This window comes from Leuciscus leuciscus, assembly GCF_965113295.1.
Source record: "Leuciscus leuciscus genome assembly, chromosome: 15".
Lineage (NCBI taxonomy): Eukaryota > Metazoa > Chordata > Actinopteri > Cypriniformes > Leuciscidae > Leuciscus > Leuciscus leuciscus.
The window spans coordinates 3864145-3883902 of record NC_138739.1 but is presented as its reverse complement, the minus strand read 5'-3'; the positions used below and the strand labels follow the sequence as shown (position 1 = coordinate 3883902).

The following is a 19758-nucleotide window of genomic DNA, read 5'->3' as shown; positions in this document are numbered from 1 at the left end:
CCGTTTCTCCTGCAGTTCCCTCAGCCTGCTCTGGACATCAGGTTCTAGGTCCTTATGTCTTGTGACCCTCCTAGGTGCACTCGTCCTTGGAGGTTTAGTGTTCCTTCTGGTTCCTATAGCCTGAGGGGTGAATTCGGACGAGGCCGAAGTCGAAGTTGAATCCTGTAATATTATCATTCGATGAAACAGTTTAGTATACCGTAGAAAGCTAATTTAAAACACTAACATTTGATTTTGTAGTCAAGGAAAATTTTGCGCAATTTGTTTATACTTACGGTAGGTCGACTAACTCCATTTAGATCTATAATTGTTTAATAATAACAGGTAAAACATTAATTATAAACTATAATTTTTTCTACTTTATAAAATAATGCAACTTCAGCATTTTCTGCATGATGATAAGCTAAACTTTGCAATAACAGTTCCATTGGGGGTAGGTTACACTATAATTAATATAATTACTAGCTGTAATACTTTCTTGCTTTATCCACACAACCCCTGTTACGGTTTATGTTTGATAACAGAATACAAAATGTACATGTCAATGTTCTATGATGTGTGTATGAAGTATTACCCACCTCAGTAGACATGACTCCACACGATACAGTTGGCTCACGACAGTGTTGTGAAATATACTCCCCACAGCTGTAGGGGGAGCTCGTGGGGAAAATATGCGACAACAAAAGGGAAAATCAGCGAAGAAGTGACTAGAGTTCGCTAAAGATACCGAGTTCTCCTTTAATACGTGGGCCGTTATAATATGGCGGCGCCAAATATTTTTTTAATGCAGGTGCTGAGGGGGTGCTAGATAATATAAATACTATTAATAAATGATCAAAAATGGGACACTTAATATATAATATTTAATTATTTTAATTATCACAATTAAAGTAGGCCTATTAATTTTATTAAATTAAACAAGCACAACATTCAACATTCAATCAAATATTATTAAAGATTTATTATTATTAATACATTTTTTCAACATATCTCATTATTTTGAAATGTGTGCGTGCAACAAGCAAGAAGTGCATTTGTTAATCCGGTGACACGCGTCCATTGATTTTTATTAATACAACTTTTCTGTCAGCGTCTGCTGCAAAGATTAAGTTGACGATCGCCATCTCCTAGTGAACGCACATATATAGAGAGAAATGCAAATCATGGATTACATAATCAGAAGGTATAGGCTAGCCTTTTTGTTTTCGTTTTGAATAGTTTCGTTTAATGAATTTGATGATCGGCATCTCCGTATGAACGCGCATAGACAGAAATGCACATCATGGATTAAATAATCAGCAAGTGGCCTATTTCTTTTCGTTTTGAATTGTTTAGTTTAATGAAATTTCAAGCTTTATTTAGATATAGGCCTATCTGTCATGTCTGTGAGGCATACACTGAGTTTCGGTTAATTTATGATGAGATTTCAATGCAAGTGACCGCGGCGCGCACGATCATGTCATGATTATATTGTCTGCTATATTGGATTCTTATTTATTAAATCCAGGTAATTCGTTGATGAAAAAATTATTAAAATTAAGATACAATTTATACAAAACGAAATACACTTTAAAGAAAGGCCTTTTACAAAACGAAACTTAATTAAGTGGTCAAAATGTCTGACTCCCGATGCATCCCATCTTACTCGTGCTGTTCACTTTTCATTATCAACATAGATGAAAAAAATAACATTATAATATTTTAACAAATGAACTAATGCACTTATTTAATGACCTCGGGGCAAAATGCATCCTCGCAGCAGTGAGTGGGTGGTTGTTTCAGAGATGCGACATTAGGTTAGAGGAGTTTCCATCTCTCGCGGTCACCTTTTTATTGCACAATTTACAAATTGCCTCGTCAGTATTTACCGCCTCTCCCTTCTCTCTCTCTCTCTTTCTCCTCCACACTGTCACTTGATGACAACCACACATAAGCATTTTTAGGAATTAAATAAATTATATTTATATATTATATATAAGTGCCGGTAATGACGGTATTGAAACTGATACCGTTGCTATTTTAAGACCCCGCGGTATACGATATTACCGTAATACCGCCCAACCCTACGACAGACCTTTATCACTATCAGCACTTCTTTACGGATCACTAATGGCCCTTGTGGTAAGAAAGAGGGGGTTGGAGCAGGAAAGCAAACGTCTTTGTTCATTTGCAACCCTAAAGAACGCAAAAACAATGAAATATAGTTTTTCCATCACCATGTCCCTTTAGGGGCTCTGAATAAATCACATTTTTGTAGTGAGAACTATTACATATTTGATAAACTATGCAACTACCTAAAATATTAACATTTTAAAAATATGCAATAATGCTATTATTTTAACACTCCCTGTTTTTACACAAACTACACCTCGTGTAACAAAGTCTATTTATTAGGGGTTTTTTTTAGGGCCCAAGCCCTGAAAGGGCGAAGGCCCTATTGTTTCCGGTAGGATTATAAAAAATAAAAAAAAATAAAAAAAAATTCTGCCTTTTTGACACTTTTGAGGCCCTTAACATGCTCAAAAACTCTTGAAATTTTGCACACATGTCAGAACCTGCTGCCATCAGGGCCTGACTGAAGCTGGTACCCGGGCGTGGCAGGGGGGCTCGACAGCACCCCCTGGAATGGTGTCCGAAAACTTGGTCCATAAATCAAACACGCTTGCAAGTAATAATATGAAACTCAGTACACATATAGATCTCATCGGGCCGAACAACTTTCATGCTCTAAGTTTTACACCAGTCCAACAGGAAGTCGGTTATTATACATTGCTTGGAAAACGCATACAATGGAATGTGAAATACTCCTAGGGAATTCATCCGATCGCCACCAAACTTGGTGTGAATGAAGTCAAGACATTGAGGATGAATTCTTGCGAACAGATTTTTGATATCTCGAACGGTTTGGCCGTGGCGAGGAAACGAATTTATGGCGAATAATGGGACACAGGAAGTGTGTTATAACTTCTGCATACATTAACTGATCTTGATGAAACTTCAGCAGTGTGTTCGTTGTAAGATGCCGATCACATGGATGTGACTATTGTGAGTCAAAGTTATAGCGTCACCAACTGGCAGCAGGAAGTTTGTCACTTTCAAAATGCTTTAAAATCACTCTTATTTTCACCCGATTTGCTTCAAACTTTAAGTGTATAATGTAGACACACGGCAGATGTAGACCTGTGAAAGGATTATTGATATCTTAGATACTGTTGCCATGGAAACGCATCAAACTTTAATATTCTTTTTTGATGCTTTTGAGACTCTTAGCATGCTTGAAATTGGATGAAACTCGACAGACACATCACATTTATTAGCCAGTAGACATGTGCAAAGTTTCAGAAACGGGCGTGGTGGAATGGCTCAGTAGCGCCACCTTTTGACCAAAGTGGGGGGGTTAGATTCATCTACAGCAACAAAACTTGGTGTGTATATTGTTCTCATCAAGCCGGACAACTTTCTAATTTAGAGTCATTAGCTCCGACCAACAGGAAGTCAGATATTTTGGTTTGAATGTGGATTTTTCTGGAGAATTTCTCTATCTCTCTCTCTCTCTCTCTTTCTGTGTGTGTGAGGGGTGGGGGGATTTTTCACCCTTGAACGGGGTCTGAAAACTTGGTCCATAGATCAAACAAGCTAGCATGAATTAATATGAAACTCAATACACGTATAGATCTCATTGGGCCGAACAACTTTCCCTCGGTCAAGTTTTACGCCAGCCCAACAGGAAGTCGGCTATTATGGGTTGTTTGGAGAACGCTTGCTCTGGAATTTGAAATAATCCTCCTAGGCAATTCTTTCAATTGCCACCAAACTTGGTCAGCATGAAGTGAAGACATTGAGGATGCTAAATTGCGGACGGATTTTTGATATCTCGAACGGTTTGGCCGTGGCGAGGAAACGAATTTATGGCGAGAAAAGAGAAAAACGAAGTGTTATAACTTCTGCATACATTAACTGATCTTGATGAAACTTCAGCAGTGTGTTCGTGGTAAGAGGCCGATCAGATGGATGTAACTATTGTGAGTCAAAGTTATAGCGCCACCAACTGGCAGCAGGAAGTGTGTCACTTTCAAAATGCTTTTGACAAAAGTGTGGGGGCGGGGGAGGGGGGGGGGGGGTTAAATTTTATGTACAGTCACAAAAATCAGTACGCATATTGGTCTCATTGAGCCGGACAATTTTCTAATTTACAGTAATTAGCTCCGAGCAACAGGAAGTCAGATATTTTGGTTTGAATGTGGATTTCTTTGCAAAATCAGCCTCTGAATTTTTACCCACTCCTCTTAAGTGGTTTATTTTATTCCCACCAAACTTTAAAATTAAAAATGCTAAATTGTGAACGGATAATACATCTCAAACGGTTTTGCTATGGCGAGGGATTAAAGTAATGTCAAAAATGGAAACACTGAAAGCCTCATATCTTCTAAAAATGTAATTATACACCATTTATTTATTTATAAAATTATACAAATATCAGAACTAAACCCATTTTATTCTTCTTTTTTTTTCAGTTTAATAATTGTTTAAGTTTAAAAACAGCCAGAATTTTTTTTAGTCCAAAAAATAAATAAATCATGTCATTGTGTTCAAAATCAGGTAGGCCTATTGTATCTATATAAAAATATACTAGGTATGTGATGGTGAGAATATTTTACCACCGGTTAATCAACGGGTTAATCAACGTTAATCAATGTTGTGGAATATTTTGAGTGTATCATAAAATCAGAATAAGGTAAAGGCTGGTTCACACGGGACGATTTTAAAATTGTCGGCCGATTTTCCAAACCTGAGAGACCCCACACACGGGGATAAAAAAATCACGGGTCTAACAGTTTTGGTCGTACAGTGTGTGGTGCAAAATCAACACATCACACACGAACCGATTTGACTCCCGAGCATTCTCAGGTCAGACGGGAAATCGCGCGAAATACCTCGAGATCAAACGTGACTTCAGAGTAAACAATCATGGCGGACGAAGAGGATGCAGTGGCAATAGTTTGTAGTTTGTTTTTAACCGGAAAAAAAACGTTATCAAAAGAAAAGGCGATGATCTCTGACGTCCACCGGACTTTCTGGTGCGCGATGCCGCCGGCTGTTTTGATTATATTTCCCGGTGTTTCCTCGCCGCCTCGTCACCTCGCTTTCTGATTGGCTACACTCCACAGTCCACAGGCTGCGTGCTCGGGGGACACCACACACGAGAAGAAATCGGGCCAAATAAATCCAACATGTTGGATATCCCCGATTTGAGATCGGAGCGGTCCCGACGTCCTTCCGAGCTGACGAGAGCAGCCTTAACACACCACACACGGCAGGAATATCTGATCAGATTATTTTACGATAATCGGAGCATCCTTAAGATTGTCGGAAGGAGTGAATCGGGGCTAAAATCGGCCTAATTATCCTGCCGTGTGAACCAGGCTTAAGACAAGTAATATTTTCTGTCTTATATATATATATATATATATAAATATAGCTGCGAGCAGCGATGAAGGGCCAAAGCCGGCGGCACAGCCACCCCGGTGCCTTTAGGTAACTAAAGGCATCAGGGTTGCGGTGCCACCGGCTTGGGCCCGTAATCGCTGCTCGCAGCTATATTTTGATCATTGTTTTTAAATGTTGGTGTTTTAGCAAGATAATAACAATATTTTGAAATCCGCAAAAACTGTATTAAGACGTATCCATAATTTTGGTAACATGGTTGCAGTAATTGTGAACCAGATGTAAAATAAACAGAAAAAAAAAATGCTCATATGTGACCCGCTCTGGCGAAATGAGTCGGAAGTCGCAAAGTTCCATTTTAAGATATGGGCTGATTATGTGGAAAAACAATGAAATAATAGATTTTTGTTTAGTTTTTTTTGCTAAATTTCAAACGACAGACATTCAAAAATAATCTCCTAAAGTTTCGTAGTCCAGATAATTGAGTAAAGGTATTTAAATGACTAATAAAGTTTGCAAAGTTTTACTAAATTCGCTGGAAATGAATATTGCTTTTCTCATCTGATTGCATAGGCTAACATTATTTGTTCTCTGTTTCCTTGTCTCTCTGCCTCTCTCACTTTCTCTCTCTCTCTCACACACACACACACACCCTCTCTCAAGCAAAACTGTAGCACCTCTGTTCAATCTTTCTGATTTTAGTAAATGTTTGTAAAAGTGCCTTTTAAATTATTTATTCAAATAAAAACTTTAAAATAATTTGAGCTTCAGCCTGGTTTAATAGCATATATTAATGTCTTTGGTCAAATTAAGCTGTACAATAAATAGTTTATCCCTTTAAATGCAATGAATTTTGGAAGATATCAACAAAAAACGGGCAAAAAAATTTAAAAGCGATTTTCTCAGGTTTTCAATTGGAAAAAGAGGGCAGACGACCATAATTCAAATGTGTATATCTTTATAACCATTCAAGGTATGACTTTGGCTATGTTCACACTGCAGGGCTAAATGCTCAATTCCGATTTTTTGAAAAAATTCGATTTTTTTGCAAGGCCGTTCACATTTCCAATTAAATGCGACCTTTTGTGATCTCCTGTGTGAACGTGAAATGACCCAGAAGTGACCCGCATGCGCAGAAGAGTACTCAACGGTCAACGACGTCACTTGTTGTTTGCGGAAGTAGGCAAGTAGCTAAACTTTAACTGTGATTCTCTCTCTCACACACACACACACGAGCGCGCGCAGCGACCGTTACACAAGAGCCAGACAGCAGCCGCTGACCTATCTAATATCAGATTCAGCACAAATAAGTTAACATAACGTATATATAATGGCCGTGGGATTTTTTTATTTATTATTAACGGGCTCGTCGAGGTCGATCCGTTCGGCAGATTTACCTCAGCTCGACGAAAATGCAGTCCGTTTTCAAACCGACGACTACTTCAACGCAGAATTATGACGTTTTCCGCGTATCAATGACGTGCGGGTCGGATACATGCGACCTGGCCGTTCAGACTGAAGTCGCATTTCAAAAGATCGGATATGTATCGGATTTGGGACCACATACCCAAGTGGCCTGGGTCGCATTTGAAAAGATCGGATCTGTGTCGTTCAGACTGTCATGAAAAGATCAGATACAGGTCGTATAGGGGCAAAAAAATCGGAATTGGGTCGTTTCAGCCTGCAGTGTGAACGTAGCCTTTGACTATGATATCATTTGAAAGCTTATGCTCTCCTCTACCCATTAATACCAACATCTCAATTTTGAAATTTGGGTCACTGTGACTCATTTTGCTGGATCAGGTCACATATAGGGCTGGGATAAACGATTATTTTTTAAACGATTAATCTAGCGATTATTTTTTCGATGCATCGATTAATCTAACGATTCATTTTTCCAGTCCGATTCGATTCGATTATCGATTATCTCCCCAATCCCCATTAATTGACTAATAGCAATTTATACATGTTAATTTACATATCTGAATGAAAAAAACATGAATTCCTTAACATTGCAATATTTTTATTGCTCTTAAAATTCCAAAATAAAAGACTATACAAGTGCATAGTAATGCATTCTTAGTCAGAGGTAGCATTCAATAAAACCTTAAAGCCTTGAAAACACATAGCTTACTGAAACAAGCTTACTGAACACATAGGGCCTAGCTTACTGAAAAAAAGTTCTTCTTTCAGATGAAAATAACAACTTGATGTCTAGCATTCAATAAAAAAAATAAAAAGGTCACCCAAAATACTTGTTTAGAGCAATTGAAAGAATACAGTAACCAATGTAAACATGAGGGCTTTAAGCTAATACAGAGAGTGCTTTTCCAACAAAAAATATGAACAGTGGGAGCCAGCAGCCTGTCATGGCGTCCTTCCTGAACCAACAGAATTGAACATTTATGTTGAAAACACATAGTCCTAGCTTACTGAAAAAAGTGCATCTTTTAATTATTAATTCACATAAAAATAACAACAATAATAATAATTAAAGCTGCAAGCAGCATTTATCGGGGTTCAAGCAGTTAAGGCCTTTAACCCTCTGGGGACTAAGCCCTTTTTGGTCAGTTTTCTCTATTTTTACATTTGGGCTTATAAACCATGTAATGGAGATGGAACACCATGTGTTTGGTATCTATGGATTCAGAAGACCCTAAGCTAACATAAGAATGCATGTAATGTGTTTATAAAGGAAGTATGAGTAAAAAAATTTAAATAAACTAGATAATTTCAAAAACGAAAATTTTATTTTAGTAATTTATTACTGAAAATCACACCTTACACAACAATAGTGAACAGTTTTTGAACAAAATATATATTTTTCAAACCCTTTACTTGACAGACATTTGTAATTGTTCAATCAAAAGTGTAAAGAACAATGAAATAATGAACTTTATATACAAACAGTCCCAGGCGTTTTTTCTCAGGCATGCCAGTGATTCGAATTTCTCCTCGTCACTTTCCAGTAACTGTTAATTGTTCCAGAGCTTGTTCTGAGGTAAATCTTTTACTGCTTGCCATCATAAAAGTGCTAAAACAATAAAATAATAATGCTATAATTGCTAATATGCTATATATATAAACATTATAATTGTTCTGTCTCTCTCATATAAATCTGTGTGTGTAATTCTACGCTCCGTTCGCTCTCTGTCTCCTTCTCCACTCGACGCTGTTTGCGTCATATCATTTACTATAGTACCACCCCTTGCAAGGCTACAGAGTCCTCTGATTAGCTAGAATACGTCATGGTAACCTTCCTCTGATTGGGCAAGAAAAATATTCCTCCCAGCGGCAATTTTTCCATTGGTCTTTGCGCGTGGAATATTCCTAACAACATCGATTTCATTGGCCTTATACGCAGTGGTATTGCGCAACAAGGAAGTGTGTACACCATATACCACTGTTTTCAGCGGAGTCTGAGGAAGACGGCAAAAAAGACCGCATCTCTCTATCATTAATAGTTTTTAAGATAATTACACATTTGTAAAAGTATGCCATTTTGGGCGGTACCGCCCAATCCGTCCCCAGAGGGTTAAGGCCTTTAAGAACAAAAGTATCAAAAGTTATTAAGTTTTATTTAGCAAGCATTTAACCACTGACATATATGATGGAAAAGACCATTTACAGCAAATACAGGCCATTTAACATAGGAAATATACGGTTTTCAAAGCTTTTTGACAGTTATAACACCTTTTTGCATGAGTCTTCTTACAGTCTTGCCTGATCTCCACCACTTTTATTAGTGGTACTCAAAGTGTGCCCATATATATGTGTCAAATTTGTTGTAAATATGTAATTTTGATAAGGAGTTTAGACAATTATATTCAGTGGAGTAACAAGCCAACACCGGGCTCTTAAGTAGGATTATCAAGGCGGGCCCCTTGATGACGCAATTGATGACATTGATGACGCAATTGATGACATTGATGACGCAATGTCCGCGAGTAGGCTACCATGAATAGGGCAGGATATGATCATACACAGCATATAAGAGATGAGATGACTAACAAAATCAGGAGGAGCCTAAGCTCACCAAAAAAAACACACACAAAAAAAAAAACACTGGTGACAGCGCACCATAACACATTGTTAGGCCAAGGTCCAAATACATAAAAAAGATGCTCTCTTACATTATAGCGGCATTTTCCGGGTTTTCCTATGTGCAACTGCAAAGTTGTCGATTAGATCAGGATTGTGCGCACAGGGATTCTCAATTGACCCTTTGCAGGGAGTTTGATTGACAGGCGATCTGACTAATTATAATCCGCCATTTTGACATTGGAGGATTTCAATTTGAAAAACAAAGTGTACTGACGTCTTAGCACTTTAAAACAACATTCCTTTTATGTTCATTCTTGTTTATTTTAATGCTATAAATTAACTAGAAGGTAGAGATGATTGGTTCACGAGCAGCTTTAACTGAGCCTCGAGTCTACAGCGATCTGTCAGACACATTAAAGAGTCACAAAACAGTATTTATTGTTTAAATGTCTATAAAAAATGACTACATTTGAAAGGTGAGACTTTTGGCGCTTTTCCATTACCAGTACCAGCTCAACTCAACTCGACTCGACTCGACTCGGCTCGGCTCGCTTTTCGCTACGTTTTCCATTGCAGATAGTACCTCCACAATAGTACCTGGTCGTCATAGCGACGCCGCAGGAAACTGCTGTGACTTAATCTTCTACGCGAGATACATCCGCTGCCACACACACAGGACAATGGAGGAAATCGAGTGTATGCTGTTTTTGGATGTTTTTGTTTTTGCTGTTTTTTATTCAGGATACTCCGTCTGGCGCGTGCAATGATGACGCAGTGAATAGTGACGATTCTCTCTGACCAGTCAGCAGTCTATTATCGCCTCAGCTCGCCCCAGCTCGCTTAGAACCTCGCCGGAGGTGGTACGAAAAAAAGTACCTGGAAGCAGGTACAGGTACAACTTTTACACAGTGGAAAAAGTACACTGTGTTACACTGTGTAGTGGAAAAGCGCCATTTGTTTCATATCAAAAGTACTTGTCTGTCAGCGCGCAGTCTCCTCTCTGATCCGCAATGTATTTTTCACTGCGTGAGAACTTGGTGTGGTGCGAGAGTGGCGTCGCTTGTCAGACATAGCAACAGTAACTAAAGTGGATGGTCTTTGCGAATGGTCATTGACAGTATGGACGGGGATTCGCCAGTCCCAATTCAAAACAAATTTCATCACAATCCATCATTGTTCGTTTGATGGATTGATGGACAAAGACACTGCGTGCCAATTTTCAGTAGACTAAAAGTTGGGTGCGCTTATAGCTATTTTTATGATTTTTTTCACTGTTATAGCGCCACCAAGTGGCCAATTGTCACGATTTTTTTCATGTCAACTCAGATTGAGCTTATGAACATGTGTCCCAAGTTTAGTGAAAATATCTCATTCCGTTCACAAGTTATAACCATTTTATAGCGCCACCAAGTGGCCAATTCTCATGATTTTTTTTTCACGTGACCTCAGAATGAGCTCATGAACATGTGTCCCAAGTTTTGTGAAAATATCTCTTTCCGTTCACAAGTTATAACCGTTTTATAGTGCCACCTACTGGCCAATTGTTGCGATTTTTTTCAAGTGATCTCAGATTGAGCTCAGGAAGATGTGTCCCAAGTTTAGCAAAAAAATCTCTTTCCGTTCACAATTTATAACCGTTTTAGTAAAAGTGGCCCTGGTGCCATCAAAGATTTTGGTTCCCCTTATCGACCGTTAATTGAAATTTTGAATTGTTTGGATGATTATTGATTGTCAGACTCCAGAGAATATTCTTGCAGTGGTTTGGTTCCGATCGGGCCAAAAACCTAGGAGAAGTTCGCAAAAATAGGTTTTTAAAAAAAATGCAATTTACTCAAAATTGGCGCCTGAAGGGCGAGCAAATCGGAGATAGCCATTTTGTCCGCCTTGAGCCAAGGATTCCAACGATATAAGACACTTGATCCTGGGACAAACGGTCTAAGAGTTATGAGCGATTTAGTACTTTTGGTTGCTGTAGCGCCACCTATGGGCCAATTGGGGTCATACTCTGATAGGTTGTCCCCAAATTGAGGCCTACCATCTGGCCAGGTTTCACGTCTCTAGGCCTTACGGTTTGTCCTGCACGATGCGTTTTACGAATCCTTACAATTACAATAGGGTTTCAGCATTTCATGCTTGAACCCCTAATAAGAATGAAGGCTTTTTGCCAGTTATAGCGCCACCTATGGTCCGATCTCCATGAAACTCTGCATGCTTCCTCACCATGTTCTGACACATATGCTCATCAATTTTTGTGAAGTTCTGAGTTTTCCTTTGGGATTTATAGGCTTTTTAGTGTATTTTGCCACGCCCCTTTTCTAAATGACCCTGTTACAGCCACCCAAATGCCAAAGTTCAACTTTTTTTCGATAATTATTGATCTAGAGAGTCCAGAGAATTGTCCTAGACTGGTTTGGTTCCGATCGGGCCAAAAACCAGGGACTAGTTCGCAAAAGTAGGTTTTGGACAAAATCCGACATAGCAGAAAATTTTCCCTGCCTACATCCAAATCGGAGATGGCCATTTTGTCCGCCTTGAGCCAAGGATTCCAACGATATAAGACACTTGATCCTGGGACAAACGGTCTAAGAGTTATGAGCGATTTAGTACTTTTGGTTGCTGTAGCGCCACCTATGGGCCAATTGGGGTCATACTCTGATAGGTTGTCCCCAAATTGAGGCCTACCATCTGGCCAGGTTTCACGTCTCTAGGCCTTACGGTTTGTCCTGCACGATGCGTTTTACGAATCCTTACAATTACAATAGGGTTTCAGCATTTCATGCTTGAACCCCTAATAAGAATGAAGGCTTTTTGCCAGTTATAGCGCCACCTATGGTCCGATCTCCATGAAACTCTGCATGCTTCCTCACCATGTTCTGACACATATGCTCATCAATTTTTGTGAAGTTCTGAGTTTTCCTTTGGGATTTATAGGCTTTTTAGTGTATTTTGCCACGCCCCTTTTCTAAATGACCCTGTTACAGCCACCCAAATGCCAAAGTTCAACTTTTTTTCGATAATTATTGATCTAGAGAGTCCAGAGAATTGTCCTAGACTGGTTTGGTTCCGATCGGGCCAAAAACCAGGGACTAGTTCGCAAAAGTAGGTTTTGGACAAAATCCGACATAGCAGAAAATTTTCCCTGCCTACATCCAAATCGGAGATGGCCATTTTGTCCGCCTTGAGCCAAGGATTCCAACGATATAAGACACTTGATCCTGGGACAAACGGTCTAAGAGTTATGAGCGATTTAGTACTTTTGGTTGCTGTAGCGCCACCTATGGGCCAATTGGGGTCATACTCTGATAGGTTGTCCCCAAATTGAGGCCTACCATCTGGCCAGGTTTCACGTCTCTAGGCCTTACGGTTTGTCCTGCACGATGCGTTTTACGAATCCTTACAATTACAATAGGGTTTCAGCATTTCATGCTTGAACCCCTAATAAGAATGAAGGCTTTTTGCCAGTTATAGCGCCACCTATGGTCCGATCTCCATGAAACTCTGCATGCTTCCTCACCATGTTCTGACACATATGCTCATCAATTTTTGTGAAGTTCTGAGTTTTCCTTTGGGATTTATAGGCTTTTTAGTGTATTTTGCCACGCCCCTTTTCTAAATGACCCTGTTACAGCCACCCAAATGCCAAAGTTCAACTTTTTTTCGATAATTATTGATCTAGAGAGTCCAGAGAATTGTCCTAGACTGGTTTGGTTCCGATCGGGCCAAAAACCAGGGACTAGTTCGCAAAAGTAGGTTTTGGACAAAATCCGACATAGCAGAAAATTTTCCCTGCCTACATCCAAATCGGAGATGGCCATTTTGTCCGCCTTGAGCCAAGGATTCCAACGATATAAGACACTTGATCCTGGGACAAACGGTCTAAGAGTTATGAGCGATTTAGTACTTTTGGTTGCTGTAGCGCCACCTATGGGCCAATTGGGGTCATACTCTGATAGGTTGTCCCCAAATTGAGGCCTACCATCTGGCCAGGTTTCACGTCTCTAGGCCTTACGGTTTGTCCTGCACGATGCGTTTTACGAATCCTTACAATTACAATAGGGTTTCAGCATTTCATGCTTGAACCCCTAATAAGAATGAAGGCTTTTTGCCAGTTATAGCGCCACCTATGGTCCGATCTCCATGAAACTCTGCATGCTTCCTCACCATGTTCTGACACATATGCTCATCAATTTTTGTGAAGTTCTGAGTTTTCCTTTGGGATTTATAGGCTTTTTAGTGTATTTTGCCACGCCCCTTTTCTAAATGACCCTGTTACAGCCACCCAAATGCCAAAGTTCAACTTTTTTTCGATAATTATTGATCTAGAGAGTCCAGAGAATTGTCCTAGACTGGTTTGGTTCCGATCGGGCCAAAAACCAGGGACTAGTTCGCAAAAGTAGGTTTTGGACAAAATCCGACATAGCAGAAAATTTTCCCTGCCTACATCCAAATCGGAGATGGCCATTTTGTCCGCCTTGAGCCAAGGATTCCAACGATATAAGACACTTGATCCTGGGACAAACGGTCTAAGAGTTATGAGCGATTTAGTACTTTTGGTTGCTGTAGCGCCACCTATGGGCCAATTGGGGTCATACTCTGATAGGTTGTCCCCAAATTGAGGCCTACCATCTGGCCAGGTTTCACGTCTCTAGGCCTTACGGTTTGTCCTGCACGATGCGTTTTACGAATCCTTACAATTACAATAGGGTTTCAGCATTTCATGCTTGAACCCCTAATAAGAATGAAGGCTTTTTGCCAGTTATAGCGCCACCTATGGTCCGATCTCCATGAAACTCTGCATGCTTCCTCACCATGTTCTGACACATATGCTCATCAATTTTTGTGAAGTTCTGAGTTTTCCTTTGGGATTTATAGGCTTTTTAGTGTATTTTGCCACGCCCCTTTTCTAAATGACCCTGTTACAGCCACCCAAATGCCAAAGTTCAACTTTTTTTCGATAATTATTGATCTAGAGAGTCCAGAGAATTGTCCTAGACTGGTTTGGTTCCGATCGGGCCAAAAACCAGGGACTAGTTCGCAAAAGTAGGTTTTGGACAAAATCCGACATAGCAGAAAATTTTCCCTGCCTACATCCAAATCGGAGATGGCCATTTTGTCCGCCTTGAGCCAAGGATTCCAACGATATAAGACACTTGATCCTGGGACAAACGGTCTAAGAGTTATGAGCGATTTAGTACTTTTGGTTGCTGTAGCGCCACCTATGGGCCAATTGGGGTCATACTCTGATAGGTTGTCCCCAAATTGAGGCCTACCATCTGGCCAGGTTTCACGTCTCTAGGCCTTACGGTTTGTCCTGCACGATGCGTTTTACGAATCCTTACAATTACAATAGGGTTTCAGCATTTCATGCTTGAACCCCTAATAAGAATGAAGGCTTTTTGCCAGTTATAGCGCCACCTATGGTCCGATCTCCATGAAACTCTGCATGCTTCCTCACCATGTTCTGACACATATGCTCATCAATTTTTGTGAAGTTCTGAGTTTTCCTTTGGGATTTATAGGCTTTTTAGTGTATTTTGCCACGCCCCTTTTCTAAATGACCCTGTTACAGCCACCCAAATGCCAAAGTTCAACTTTTTTTCGATAATTATTGATCTAGAGAGTCCAGAGAATTGTCCTAGACTGGTTTGGTTCCGATCGGGCCAAAAACCAGGGACTAGTTCGCAAAAGTAGGTTTTGGACAAAATCCGACATAGCAGAAAATTTTCCCTGCCTACATCCAAATCGGAGATGGCCATTTTGTCCGCCTTGAGCCAAGGATTCCAACGATATAAGACACTTGATCCTGGGACAAACGGTCTAAGAGTTATGAGCGATTTAGTACTTTTGGTTGCTGTAGCGCCACCTATGGGCCAATTGGGGTCATACTCTGATAGGTTGTCCCCAAATTGAGGCCTACCATCTGGCCAGGTTTCACGTCTCTAGGCCTTACGGTTTGTCCTGCACGATGCGTTTTACGAATCCTTACAATTACAATAGGGTTTCAGCATTTCATGCTTGAACCCCTAATAAGAATGAAGGCTTTTTGCCAGTTATAGCGCCACCTATGGTCCGATCTCCATGAAACTCTGCATGCTTCCTCACCATGTTCTGACACATATGCTCATCAATTTTTGTGAAGTTCTGAGTTTTCCTTTGGGATTTATAGGCTTTTTAGTGTATTTTGCCACGCCCCTTTTCTAAATGACCCTGTTACAGCCACCCAAATGCCAAAGTTCAACTTTTTTTCGATAATTATTGATCTAGAGAGTCCAGAGAATTGTCCTAGACTGGTTTGGTTCCGATCGGGCCAAAAACCAGGGACTAGTTCGCAAAAGTAGGTTTTGGACAAAATCCGACATAGCAGAAAATTTTCCCTGCCTACATCCAAATCGGAGATAGCCATTTTGTCCGCCTTGAGCCAAGGATTCCAACGATATAAGACACTTGATCCTGGGACAAACGGTCTAAGAGTTATGAGCGATTTAGTACTTTTGGTTGCTGTAGCGCCACCTATGGGCCAATTGGGGTCATACTCTGATAGGTTGTCCCCAAATTGAGGCCTACCATCTGGCCAGGTTTCACGTCTCTAGGCCTTACGGTTTGTCCTGCACGATGCGTTTTACGAATCCTTACAATTACAATAGGGTTTCAGCATTTCATGCTTGAACCCCTAATAAGAATGAAGGCTTTTTGCCAGTTATAGCGCCACCTATGGTCCGATCTCCATGAAACTCTGCATGCTTCCTCACCATGTTCTGACACATATGCTCATCAATTTTTGTGAAGTTCTGAGTTTTCCTTTGGGATTTATAGGCTTTTTAGTGTATTTTGCCACGCCCCTTTTCTAAATGACCCTGTTACAGCCACCCAAATGCCAAAGTTCAACTTTTTTTCGATAATTATTGATCTAGAGAGTCCAGAGAATTGTCCTAGACTGGTTTGGTTCCGATCGGGCCAAAAACCAGGGACTAGTTCGCAAAAGTAGGTTTTGGACAAAATCCGACATAGCAGAAAATTTTCCCTGCCTACATCCAAATCGGAGATGGCCATTTTGTCCGCCTTGAGCCAAGGATTCCAACGATATAAGACACTTGATCCTGGGACAAACGGTCTAAGAGTTATGAGCGATTTAGTACTTTTGGTTGCTGTAGCGCCACCTATGGGCCAATTGGGGTCATACTCTGATAGGTTGTCCCCAAATTGAGGCCTACCATCTGGCCAGGTTTCACGTCTCTAGGCCTTACGGTTTGTCCTGCACGATGCGTTTTACGAATCCTTACAATTACAATAGGGTTTCAGCATTTCATGCTTGAACCCCTAATAAGAATGAAGGCTTTTTGCCAGTTATAGCGCCACCTATGGTCCGATCTCCATGAAACTCTGCATGCTTCCTCACCATGTTCTGACACATATGCTCATCAATTTTTGTGAAGTTCTGAGTTTTCCTTTGGGATTTATAGGCTTTTTAGTGTATTTTGCCACGCCCCTTTTCTAAATGACCCTGTTACAGCCACCCAAATGCCAAAGTTCAACTTTTTTTCGATAATTATTGATCTAGAGAGTCCAGAGAATTGTCCTAGACTGGTTTGGTTCCGATCGGGCCAAAAACCAGGGACTAGTTCGCAAAAGTAGGTTTTGGACAAAATCCGACATAGCAGAAAATTTTCCCTGCCTACATCCAAATCGGAGATGGCCATTTTGTCCGCCTTGAGCCAAGGATTCCAACGATATAAGACACTTGATCCTGGGACAAACGGTCTAAGAGTTATGAGCGATTTAGTACTTTTGGTTGCTGTAGCGCCACCTATGGGCCAATTGGGGTCATACTCTGATAGGTTGTCCCCAAATTGAGGCCTACCATCTGGCCAGGTTTCACGTCTCTAGGCCTTACGGTTTGTCCTGCACGATGCGTTTTACGAATCCTTACAATTACAATAGGGTTTCAGCATTTCATGCTTGAACCCCTAATAAGAATGAAGGCTTTTTGCCAGTTATAGCGCCACCTATGGTCCGATCTCCATGAAACTCTGCATGCTTCCTCACCATGTTCTGACACATATGCTCATCAATTTTTGTGAAGTTCTGAGTTTTCCTTTGGGATTTATAGGCTTTTTAGTGTATTTTGCCACGCCCCTTTTCTAAATGACCCTGTTACAGCCACCCAAATGCCAAAGTTCAACTTTTTTTCGATAATTATTGATCTAGAGAGTCCAGAGAATTGTCCTAGACTGGTTTGGTTCCGATCGGGCCAAAAACCAGGGACTAGTTCGCAAAAGTAGGTTTTGGACAAAATCCGACATAGCAGAAAATTTTCCCTGCCTACATCCAAATCGGAGATAGCCATTTTGTCCGCCTTGAGCCAAGGATTCCAACGATATAAGACACTTGATCCTGGGACAAACGGTCTAAGAGTTATGAGCGATTTAGTACTTTTGGTTGCTGTAGCGCCACCTATGGGCCAATTGGGGTCATACTCTGATAGGTTGTCCCCAAATTGAGGCCTACCATCTGGCCAGGTTTCACGTCTCTAGGCCTTACGGTTTGTCCTGCACGATGCGTTTTACGAATCCTTACAATTACAATAGGGTTTCAGCATTTCATGCTTGAACCCCTAATAAGAATGAAGGCTTTTTGCCAGTTATAGCGCCACCTATGGTCCGATCTCCATGAAACTCTGCATGCTTCCTCACCATGTTCTGACACATATGCTCATCAATTTTTGTGAAGTTCTGAGTTTTCCTTTGGGATTTATAGGCTTTTTAGTGTATTTTGCCACGCCCCTTTTCTAAATGACCCTGTTACAGCCACCCAAATGCCAAAGTTCAACTTTTTTTCGATAATTATTGATCTAGAGAGTCCAGAGAATTGTCCTAGACTGGTTTGGTTCCGATCGGGCCAAAAACCAGGGACTAGTTCGCAAAAGTAGGTTTTGGACAAAATCCGACATAGCAGAAAATTTTCCCTGCCTACATCCAAATCGGAGATGGCCATTTTGTCCGCCTTGAGCCAAGGATTCCAACGATATAAGACACTTGATCCTGGGACAAACGGTCTAAGAGTTATGAGCGATTTAGTACTTTTGGTTGCTGTAGCGCCACCTATGGGCCAATTGGGGTCATACTCTGATAGGTTGTCCCCAAATTGAGGCCTACCATCTGGCCAGGTTTCACGTCTCTAGGCCTTACGGTTTGTCCTGCACGATGCGTTTTACGAATCCTTACAATTACAATAGGGTTTCAGCATTTCATGCTTGAACCCCTAATAAGAATGAAGGCTTTTTGCCAGTTATAGCGCCACCTATGGTCCGATCTCCATGAAACTCTGCATGCTTCCTCACCATGTTCTGACACATATGCTCATCAATTTTTGTGAAGTTCTGAGTTTTCCTTTGGGATTTATAGGCTTTTTAGTGTATTTTGCCACGCCCCTTTTCTAAATGACCCTGTTACAGCCACCCAAATGCCAAAGTTCAACTTTTTTTCGATAATTATTGATCTAGAGAGTCCAGAGAATTGTCCTAGACTGGTTTGGTTCCGATCGGGCCAAAAACCAGGGACTAGTTCGCAAAAGTAGGTTTTGGACAAAATCCGACATAGCAGAAAATTTTCCCTGCCTACATCCAAATCGGAGATGGCCATTTTGTCCGCCTTGAGCCAAGGATTCCAACGATATAAGACACTTGATCCTGGGACAAACGGTCTAAGAGTTATGAGCGATTTAGTACTTTTGGTTGCTGTAGCGCCACCTATGGGCCAATTGGGGTCATACTCTGATAGGTTGTCCCCAAATTGAGGCCTACCATCTGGCCAGGTTTCACGTCTCTAGGCCTTACGGTTTGTCCTGCACGATGCGTTTTACGAATCCTTACAATTACAATAGGGTTTCAGCATTTCATGCTTGAACCCCTAATAAGAATGAAGGCTTTTTGCCAGTTATAGCGCCACCTATGGTCCGATCTCCATGAAACTCTGCATGCTTCCTCACCATGTTCTGACACATATGCTCATCAATTTTTGTGAAGTTCTGAGTTTTCCTTTGGGATTTATAGGCTTTTTAGTGTATTTTGCCACGCCCCTTTTCTAAATGACCCTGTTACAGCCACCCAAATGCCAAAGTTCAACTTTTTTTCGATAATTATTGATCTAGAGAGTCCAGAGAATTGTCCTAGACTGGTTTGGTTCCGATCGGGCCAAAAACCAGGGACTAGTTCGCAAAAGTAGGTTTTGGACAAAATCCGACATAGCAGAAAATTTTCCCTGCCTACATCCA

At 40.7% G+C, this 19758-nt stretch overlaps 1 long non-coding RNA gene across 1 annotated transcript in view; it reads left to right on the top strand.

The window, feature by feature from the left end:
* Positions 1–19758, top strand: part of LOC309476489 — a 255796-nt gene that overhangs the window by 69264 nt on the left and 166774 nt on the right. The window contains exon 2 of the long non-coding RNA XR_014198201.1: positions 4736–5434. This is a non-coding gene — a long non-coding RNA (uncharacterized lncRNA). The remainder of the gene's footprint in view (positions 1–4735; positions 5435–19758) is intronic.